Raw genomic sequence first — 11,183 nt, forward strand, 5'->3', positions numbered from 1 at the left:
AGCCGAGGGTAAGGGCAGCTGCCGGGGTCGTCCTGGGTTTCTCCCCACCTGGACAGATCAGCGAAGGACAAGGTGGTCTGGGTGGGGATACACAGCTAGAGCCTTAGTAACATTCTTTTTTTTTTTTTTCTTAGTAACATTCTTAATCTGCTTTTCACACAAGATCAGGCTTACCAGCAAGAAAAGCTCATAATCACTACTAAGTGCCGCCTTATACACACTTACTCAGTACCAGACTTTCCAATGGGTATTTTACATATATTAACCAATGTTTCTACCAGCAAAAGGTCCAGATTATTGCTGTTGCTTACTTGCTCAGTCGTGTCTGACTCTTTGTGACCCCACGGACTGTAGCCCACCAGGCTCCTCTGCCCATGGGGTTTCCCAGACAAGAAAACTGGAGTGGGTTGCCATTTCCTTCTCCAGGGGATCTTCCCAACCCAGGAATCAAACCTTCGTTCCCTGCATTGGCAGGTGGATTCTTTACCACTGAGCCCATTCTTTACCATGGACCCAAAAGGTCCATGAGGAAATGTAATGCCCTTTAACAGGACAGTCAAGGTTGGGAAAAACAAAAGCATTTTCTCCAATGTCAAAAACCTCAAATAATGCAGTGCTGTCGGGAGCAGGGGTGGTTCTGTGATCTTCAATAATGCTCTGGCCCCAAGGATGCTCCTGCCTCACTGAACAACTGAGGACCGACTTGTCCCCCAGAAAAGGTCAGTTCCTCTGATGTGTGTGTAGATGGGGCTGAGAGGTCAGGAGGGGAGGAACCATTTCACAGGGAGAAAGCACGGCAGGAGAGATGCTACCCAAAAGTCTCTCTAATAAGAGCCCACATTTAAGAAAGAGACTCACAGACTTAGAGAAGGAGTTTATGGTTGCTGGGGGCAGGATGAGGGGAAGGGATAGTTAGGGAGTTTAGGATGGATATGTACACACTGCTATGTTTAAAACAGATAACCAACAGGGATCTACTGTACCGCACATGGAACTCTGCTCAATGTTACGTGGCAGCTGGGATGGGAGGGGAGTTTAAGGGAAAATGGATACATGTATATGTATAGCTGAGTCCCTTTGCCAATCGTCTGAAACTATCACAACATTGTTAATTGGCTATACCCCAAGAAAAAATAAAGTTAAAGTAAAGAGAGCTCCTGTGTAATGAATGGAAATAAAGCCAAACCCAAAGTAACAGACCCACTCCAGGCATCAAGCGGAGGAACATGGGGGGCATGGTGGCCGGTGTCTCCAGCAGATGGCACTGGGTTCCCTTGTGTTCAGCTGTCATCTAGGACTTCGTGCTGACTCAGAGCAGGGAGAAAGGCCTCAACTTCTCTAGTTCTATCACGTTCCACATTTTTTCCAGTTCCACCATTACAATTTGTATGTCCTTCCCTCAAGGTCATAGGTATTAAGCCCAGATCCTGAGAAGCCTTGGGACAGGGAGAGGGAGTGACATTTACTTAAATGACTGTGTCTGGATTGGATTTAATCAGGGACTTCATGCTACAAGAGGCCACAGCATTTCCCTGGGCTACTAATCCGCTGTCTGCTCATAATCCTTTTCTGTCCTGGCTTCTCCTCCCTTCTCTTCCCTCCTTCTTTCCTGGGTTCTTCCTCCTTCCCTTCTCTTTCTGTACTTTGTCTTCCCCTGACGGTTCCTGCTGTACCCCTTCTGCATTGCTGCTTCTAAGTTTTGGCCCAGAAAATGAAATAATAAGATTTGCTCACACTATATAAATTAAGACTAAAGAAACAAAGGGCAAAAGACCAGACAGTCTCCCAAGAATGTGAGCTATGAGATCCACGCTCTCTGTGATGTAACATTGAGTTTGCAATCTAGAAGTCTACACTGCTTTCATTATCTTATTAACAGCATCTTTTTTTTTTTTTTAATGCTGATGAGTCAGGCATTGTGTAAATGTTTGACATTATTTATTTAGTTTAATTTGCACTAAACAATTATCTGCTATAATTTTAATTATGCCCATTTTGAAGATGTGGAAACTGAGGCTTAGAGATGGGAGATAACTCGTTTCCTGTTGCATGGCCAAGAGGTAAAAAAGTGGATGTAACCAGATCTCTCTGGCTGAGTCATTCTACATGCAACCTGCCAAGCCACTTTGCTTCCTTTCTGGTCCATATTCCATATAAACACACTGCTCGTAAGCAGCTCAAGTTAAATGAAGAGTTAGTAATTTCAGATGCAACAGAAACATCATTTTGGCATAAGCAGTATCTTACTATAGAAGAAAGCATTAAACTCTGCTTGGGAAAAGTCCACTGGCAACCAAAGTACTGCTTGTTGAGTTTCTGCCAGGTTATTACCTGAAATGGAAACACATTTCCATGGCCATCCTCAGAACAACAAAGTCCAGCAGTCCTCGGGAGATCTCGGCCTCAGTTCATAACCTGAGGTCATCTGCTTGGGAGGAGCCAGTCTGAAAGGCCCTCTCACTGTTTTATTAGCTTTGGATTCATCCGAGGAGGGAGCAATTGCAAGCGTGAGTTTTCAAAGCACAAAGCACTCCTTCACTGTACTCAGTGGAGCCCTTGTGTGGATCTCTTGGTTCCAACTCCGGTCCTGCAGTAATGAGCTCAGAGCAATGTTTGTGTTGAATAATGTGCTGCGTTGGTGGACTGGCTGCTCCCTTGGTGGCCTAAAGGGTTGAAATGCCTTCTTCCCAAAGGGTGCTGGGAATAATCTGCTGCATAGATGGGAGAGATCTGACTTGTCCACAATTCTTCTGCTTCTTTTCGCAAACAAGTAAGTTTGCCTTGGTTTGATCTGTTGCTAAGCTCATCAGAGAAAACAGCCCTTCCTTCTCTACTTGGATCATACAGTGGCTAAATTATTTCACCTCCAAATGACTGTATTCTTCCCTCTCTCACTGCCTACAGCTCTAGAAGTTTCACCAAATGCATCACCTACAACTGTCACTGCAAGAATAGAGATGCTTAATAAAATACAGGACTTCCAGTTAAATTTAAATTCCAGAAAAACAATCAATCATGTCTTAATATGAAGTATCCGGGATATACCTATACTAAAAGAGTATATGTTCTTTATTCAAAGTTCAAATTTCACTGATCATCCTGTATTTTCACTTGTGAAATCAGGCAACCCTGCATAAGAAGAACGTGCATTTTCTTGAGCATTAGGCTAGGCATTTGACAAGGGGAATCTCCTTTAATCCTCATTAAAATACTGAAAAATCTGAGACCCAGAAAAACTGTCTATTTCTCGGGGTGATACCATCAGTAAGGAGGAGATCAGAAATTCAAACAGACATGACTTCAAAAGCCACACTCTTCGAGAATAACTCCTACACCTAATTCCAGAAACGTGTAATTAACACCTTCTCTGGCCTTCCTTCCTATCAGGGACACTGGGAAAAATCTGGCTGAAGATGGAATTTATATCAAGTGAAACTGAGTTTTTCAGAGGTGGTGCTGTGCCAGCCTGCTTTCACTATGTGCCACTCAAGTATGTATTTCTCTGAGCACAGCTAGAAGAGCAAGCCTTTTCATTTCAGCTGCATCTGCAATCACCTTTCTCCCACTGTATGTTAACTGCTGATACAGGCCTCTGATTTACTCTCCTTAAGGAGTAAAGATATTTACACAAAAACAACCCTACTGCAGAGTGTACCTAATCTGTAGGAATTCTAGGGGAAATTCATCAAGACACAAAATGCATCTCGGAAAGTGCTGAAGTGGAAGTTCTCAACAAATCAAAGGAGACGTGAATGTTTCAAATCTAAAAACATTCTTTTGCTTATAGAAAATGTTGGCTACTCAGCCCCCCAGGGATTTAACCTGTCTCCATCTTGAGCCATCTGCTCACTGCAAGTGGAGAATTGTGGCCCTGGACCAGGGTCTGCCGTCTTCATTCTGAGGATCTAAGAAAAGTCACTTTTCAGAATCTTGGTTTCCTTAAATATAAAATAAAAATGCTAAGAGATCCCTGTCTCCCTTGAAGGACCAGGTACAAGACAAAAAGGAGACAGTGGGTATGAAAGTTCTAGATGGAAGTTAAGAGTTATCATTTTCATTCTTTTCTCTTATTTTGTTATTTGTTTTTTCCATTTTTTCATTCTTTTTAAATCATTTTCATTCTTTTCACGCCAGAGTACTTTTGTGCTGCCAGAATCTATTCAGGGAAGGGTTTGTGTTTAATATGCCAGCTATTTACCTGGACTGACCACACTGAGGATCTCTAAAATGGACAAATGGGATGGCTTGGGGCCATATTTTGATTATCTTGTATCATCACCATTCATTGGCTTTTCTCTGCAAGCCTCTCTCTTTCCTTAAATATTTCTTTCCCCCATGAAGCCTTTCCCAGTTCCCCAGGCAGAAATGTTGCCTCTTGCTCCTTTTCTGAGCAACTACTTGGAACCAGACACACTGTTCTGCAAACTGGTGGCAGAAACAAACCTGAGGCTCCAGATGCCTGCTCAGACCCGGTGTATATTCTGATGGGGGCGTGAAAGGTGGGGAGGACGAGAACCACCGAAGTAACAGGACGACTCCAGATCAACATTATGGCTGCAAAACCATGCTGTGGGAAGGAGGACTGCCATGAAAGAAAGAAACAGAGTGATTGGAAAGAAGTTGTTCTCAAAGGCAGGCCTACCTGATGCCACAAGCAAAGGCCCAAACAGGATGCATTTCTCGGTTCATACACAGAAAAATTGCTCATTTATCTGACTGCCAATACTAAACTGTAAGTTCCTCAAGAACAATAACTTTTTTTTTTTTTTTTTTTCGCTTCTGTGCAGCTACCCTGGCAACAACAGTCACCATCAATGGCAAAGTCGACTGGAGAGGGAGATGTACCAGAGTCTCAAAGGGCCTAAGTACATTTCACACTTAGAAAAGATTTTTTTAAAGACTCAATTGTCTTGATACAAAATGAAATTTGGTTAAGAATACAAAATGCCATGCTGCTAAGTCACTTCAGTCGTGTCCGTCTCTGTGCGACCCCATAGATGGCAGCCCACCAGGCTCCCCCGTCCCTGGGATTTTGCAGGCAAGAACACTGGAGTGGGTTGCCATTTCCTTCTCCAATGCATGAAAGGGAAAAGGGAAAGTGACACGACTCTTAGCGACCCCATGGACTGCAGCCTACTAGATTCCTCCGTCCATGGGACTTTCCAGGCAAGAGTACTGGAGTGGGGTGCCAGTGCCTTCTCAGACAAAATGCCATGGCCAGGTTTAAAAGAAAAAAAAAAAAAAGCTTCAAAAAATTGTATTGATGATGAAAAGCACAGATCTAAACTGTTCCTGGTACATCTCAGATGGTCCATTAAAAAGAGGTTAAATGGGGGCTCCCCTGGCAGACTAGTGGTTAAGACTTTGCCTCCCAATGCTGGGCACCTGGGTTTGATTCCTGGTCAGGGAGTTAAGATCCCACATGCCTCACAGGGAACAGGTCAAATCATAAAATAGAAGCAGTATTGCAACAAACTCAATAAAGACTTTAAAAACAGTCCATGTTAAAAAGTAAAAATTCTTAAAAAAAAAAGTCAAAAAGATGCTGAATGTCAGCATTCTGAGTGTCAAAACTCAACGGTTACGACTCCCTTCTCGCCCTCGTCACTCACTTTAGTAATCTCTTTTGTGATCATCTGGTCATGTCTTCCACACTGGCCTACAACTTCCTGGAGGACTGGAAATTTTGTGTTAATGGATTCTAGCACCTAACGTAGCACCTACCACCTGCTGGACACTCAATGAATGGGCTCAAGAGGTGACCTCATTAAAACTAAAAGAATAGTCTGCTCTTAGGGGTTTACCCACAATAGCAAGTCCCGGAATATAATACTAGGTCCAAACTCCCAAATTCTCAAATCCTTTATGTCCTTTATGTCGGACCTGACTTTCGTTATGTTGGATCAGAGACTGAACCTGGAGATTCCTGGCCCTCTGCCAAAGGTGTTACCCTGGTACCCTGACATTTCCCCTAATTTATCTTTATTCTTAGTACCTAAGAGTCTGACCTAAGATGGACTGTCCTTCCCCGTCTTGCTTTTACCTGTCTCCTCCACTGAAGACAAGCAGAAGAGCAGAGCTTTCCATCTGTTTTATCCCCTATTGTGTCACCAGTGAGAAGAACAGCGCTTGGTACATGACTGGAACTCAATAAACATGTGTTAAGGGCATAAATGTGATTGGTGTAGCTGCTTACAGCACAAGGAAAAAGTAACACCGCAAACAGAAATTCTGTAAACGCAAAATTTAACTCACAGGAACACTGTTTACACTACACTCCTGATGCACTCTTGCTTCAAGCTTATAAATAACTGACTATACTGAGCCTCTGTAGTCCCACCCATTACTTTTCTGTGCCTGGAACCCAGAGGCCATAAACTGGAGGCCTGTGGGATGCAGGTACAGATGAGGAAGGAGGTCTACGTATAGACATGCTTTGTTTCATCCACATCGTATTATTTTAAAAATACGGAATTAGCTGCTGATAGGAGACTGGAGTTTGATCCCCGGGTTGGAAAGATCCCCTAGAGTAGGAAATTTCAATCCACACCAGCATTCTCGTCCATGGAAAATTCCATGGACGGAGGATCCTGGCAGGCCACAGTCCATGGGGTCACAAAGAATCCAATATGACTGATCACACACAGACACAATTAAAAGTCAAGGGCTTTCCTTGGTGGCTCAGCAATAAAGAATCCACCTGCCAGTGCAGAAGATGTGGGTTCCATCCCTGGGTTGGGACGATCCCCGGGAGAAGGAAATGGTAACCCACTCCAGTCTTCTTTGCCTGAAAAACCCCATGGATAAAGGAGCCTGGTGGGCTACAGTCCATGGGGTCACAAAGAGTTAGACACACTGAACAACTAACACAACTTAAGTCAGTCAATTCTACATAAAATTGTAAACTCACAGCCTATCTTGGAAAATAAAATCATACTCGGCAAGACAGAGCCTGAGGTCCCAGCTTGCGTGCTGGATCAGAGCCAAGACTTCCCCCTTACCCGGCCTGTCCTCCAGGCCTGTTTCACTCAGGCTATTTACTTGCCGGGTTGCTGAAGGCATTTGAGTGAGCGACCCCTGCTGGAAAGTTACCAAAAAACACACAGCATGGATTAAAAAAAAAAAAGAAAAGAAAAAATGCCCACTGGGACCTATTTCCCTTATGTTCAGGCTATTTCTCGGAAGAATAATGTATTCATTTTTCTAGAACTCTGGTAGTATCACATAACTGTTGACATACTATGGCCCAGTAAATATTCCTCTAAGGGCCTGAAAAAGCTATGAAACTTAATTCCCTGTGGGTAGAGGAAGCTGAGAAAGCTTCATGCCCGAGGCAGGCCTGAAGATGCATTGTGAGAGGCTGACATCAGTTGGTTACAAGACTGACTGAATCGGAGAGAGAAGGAATTTACTTGAAGACTATTGAGTTACCTCGAGGAATTCATGAGAAGCTGGAAAGCCGGTCTTGGAAACGAGAAGGAATGAAGAGAACCTGGAAGCATCAGGATTATGCCCCTGGAATAGCATCCCTGGGACATCCTAAGACACTGGGGCTGCAGCTGACACCTCTTGACTCATGACTCACACTGGTAAATAAACGCTTGATTGTCCTTTTGTCCTTCAGTCAGTCCTTTGAGATTCCAAGCCTCAGGTGGGATCACCAGGCTGAGTCCCAGTTCAGAGCTCAGAGATACTGATACAAAGAAAGAGCCCCCCATCCCCCGCCGCCCCGCCCCGTGTTAAAGTCCTTCCATGAGGGGAGGTTGCTGTTGCTGTTGTGTAGTGGCTAAGTCTGGAGAAGGCAATGGCAACCCTGTCTAGTACTCTTGCCTGGAAAATCCCATGGGCATAGGAGCATGGTAGGCTGCAGTCCATGCGGTTGCTAAGAGTCAGACACGACTGAGCGACTTCACTTTCCCTTTTCACTTTCATACATTGGAGAAGGAAATGGCAACCTGCTCCAGTGTTCTTGCCTGGAGAATCCCAGAGACAGGGGAGCCTGGTGGGCTGCCATCTATGGGGTCGCACAGAGTTGGATACGACTGAAGTGACTTAGCAGCAGCAGCAGCAGCAGTGGCTAAGTCCTGTCCAACTCTCTGCGACCCCATGAACTGTAGCATGCCAGGCTCCTCCGTCCGTGGGATTTTCCAGACAATACTGGAGTGGGTTATTTCCTTCTCTAGGAGATCTTCCCCACCTAGGAATTGAACCCATGTCACCTGCATTGGCAGGTGGATTCTTTACTACTAAGCCAACCTGAGGGAAGGTTGGTACCTCCCTGAAGAAGAAGGGTGTTTGATTGCTGGAAACCTTACAAAATGCAAAAGTCCACTATGGATTAGGAGAATTTTAAGTGGTGATGGGAGAGAGGGCAACAGGATGAAGAACAGAATGGAATGAGAACAGGCAGACCTCAACTCCAATCTGGAATCCTTTGTACCTTTAGGAAATTAATTAACTTTTCTAATCGGCAGATTCCAAATCTTTAAAATAGAAAAGTTGCCATCTGCCCGTGTACCGCATGAGCTTGCTGTGAAGGTTCAGTTCAATATTCATTCACTTATTTTGAAATTACTATTTGAGCATCTACTAAGCCACTTAACTAGCACCTGGGGACAAATTCTGAATAACAAAAATGCAACAGAGAGACAGTGCTTTATGCTAGATGACAGATGTAGACATCGGAGACCCAGGTCATCTTCTAAAACTGATCATGTATCCCTTTTCCCCAACTGCTAACACTAATCTGCAACATTCTTCCTTTTTTGGTTAATCAATACCAAGGCCCTTCCTGAAACATACATTTCCTTTAATACACAAAATGCATTAAAAAAAAAAAAAAAAGAAGCACCAAAAAACTTTAACTCTGATTCTACAAATAAGAAACTAATGGTTCTCAGAAGTAGTGAGGCCTGATGCTGGTGAATTTCAGGTGGAATAATCAGGAGATATTGGCCCATTACACGAAATCCTCTCCCTCATTGAATATTTAAAATATGTAATTCACACAGACATTCACAAACTAAAACAAAAATTAGCATTAAAATAGATCAAATGAAATTTGCAGGAAAAGGAAATTAACCCAGTATGTTTTTCACCAGTGTTTTAGAACTGCCCAAATGCTCTCCACATGTATCTTTCCCACTTTCTCATAATAATATTTCGAGCTCTATTTTTTAGAGGATGAATCTGAGGCTCAGAGAGGACAAAGCATTTGCTTAGGGTCCTGAAGCAAGAAGCTGGTTCCAAATCCAGTTAGCAGTCTTGCCATTCCCTACTGGAAAAGGTTGGCCTGACTGGGAAGCCCTGGGCCATTAGTGGGGTTGACAGAAGATACTTACATCAAAGTGATGGGGGAAAAGGCAGATCTTTTCCAACATCAGCTGGAAAATTACAGCTTTCAGCAACAGCCAGAAAGTCACTTCATTTCCCACAGAGCAGCTAGAAGGCTGCTGCTACTCACCAAAGTTGCTACTTGTGTTTACTCCTCCAAGACTGTCTCTTATACAAGAACCCTGGCATAGAAGCAGGCCCTGGAGCCTGAATTCTCAGTCCTAATCCTGAATACAGACTCAGTTCCACCAGGACATCAGTACCTTTTACTATGCCTTTCTCCAAACTGGCTTCTATAGCCAGAACATGACTCAGGACTCACTGTGGGTCTGGACCACCCTGGGTAGATGCTCTGTTCTGGAAAAGCCACTCTGTACCAATCAAGCACATTACATTAGCCAGTCCCTCTCCCTAGTTTCTTTTTAGCCGTCATCAAATTTTAATTCAACATAAGGAAAGCTTCCACATTGCATTTCCCTTCAAGGAGCTCGCTGGACATTTCCTGTAAGAGAATGGTCTTCTTTTCAGAACTAAAGCACATCCCCAATTACACTGGAGAATACAAGTAAAGGACTCCTGAACAACAACGTGGAAGACTTGAAATTTCACACAAGGCACACCAACAGCACAGCTAGAACCATGGGCTTTTCCTGTTCTCCCCTGTAGAGTTCAAGGTATCACTTTCTCACCAGTTTCCCAAGCAAAGAATCTCCCATCTTAAAGCTACAGTGCACTGTACAGCGGGCAGCTTTAGCCTGAATCAGAAGCCGCAAAAGCAAGGCTCAGGATGCCTCAGAAAGGGATCCTCAGTGTATGCTGTCATGGTAATGAACTGTTTCGACTTAAGAGTGCTTAGTCACGAAGTTGTTGATCCCAGGCAAACTCAGCTGAGTTAGAGGGATCCGCTGAAGCCCTGAAACGCTCCATGAGAAGTTGATTTTGCTCTGCCGAGCGCTGGAGAAAATCTTATGTAACACAATGGGCCATTTCAATATGTTATTTCTGCAATCCTATGGGAGGAAAGGGAAAAAAAAATCTAAGCTCTAGAAATACAAAGAGTAACGCGGGGATCTGCAGCTGAAGCGTTCATCTTCTGGAATTTCACTCGGTCAGGCTTATTCGAGTCGCACCCAATCAGTACCGAGGAAGCAGAAAGGAAGAATAATTCCGAACGCCAAAGGATGGGGTTTAGAAATTCAAGGAGGCAGAAGTTAGGTTATCTCCCTGCCCTTTCTTTCTTTCCTTTATTTTTTTTAATTTTTTTTTTTATTTTTAACATAAAATTCCTGAAATTAACCCTTGAACGGTAGTGGGCAATTGCATTTCAACAAAATAGGGTAAGATGTGGCTGCAGAGCAATAACGCCCAAGTAGGGCCCAAAGGATCCTGAGTGTAAACGGGTTGCGGCCACAAAAGCCAGCTAAGTACCGGCCCCAGGGCGCTATGGGACCCTCGAGGATCCGCGCCCGCACCTAGCGGCAGGCGGAGAAGCGGGGCAGGTGGAACCCGGGTTTCCAGAGCTCCGTCTACATTCCTTGGCCGCTTCTCGCGGCTGCTCCCTGCTAGGAGGGGACCGCTTCTGGGAGCGGAGCGAGAAGACACCAGATTTGGAGTCGCCTCCCCAGAATCCCCCCCGAAAGCATCTCTGAACAAGTAGTGGATAAAAATAGCCAGCGGACAGCGCCGGGAGGGGGAGGGAGGAGCGAGACTCACGCAAGGCTAAGCAAGGATCCGACTGGTCCTGCAAAGTGGAGGGCGGAGGAAGAGGGGTGCGATCCCCTCCCGAGAGAGGGGCCTGGGTGCGCGAAGAAGCGTGGACGATCGCCTCGCCGAGGGGAGGAAATGGAAGA

The 11,183-nt window shown here is 44.6% G+C and overlaps 1 protein-coding gene across 1 annotated transcript in view; it reads right to left on the reverse strand.

Annotated features, from left to right (window-relative positions):
• The window catches only part of HS3ST1 (heparan sulfate (glucosamine) 3-O-sulfotransferase 1), a gene marked incomplete at its 3' end in the record, with an annotated part of 35,644 nt that overhangs the window by 23,555 nt on the left and 906 nt on the right, over positions 1-11,183 (reverse strand). The window lies entirely within an intron of this gene.

Source organism: Bison bison, unplaced genomic scaffold (genome assembly GCF_000754665.1).
Source record: "Bison bison bison isolate TAMUID 2011002044 unplaced genomic scaffold, Bison_UMD1.0 scf7180017864379, whole genome shotgun sequence".
In the NCBI taxonomy this organism is placed as follows: domain Eukaryota; kingdom Metazoa; phylum Chordata; class Mammalia; order Artiodactyla; family Bovidae; genus Bison; species Bison bison.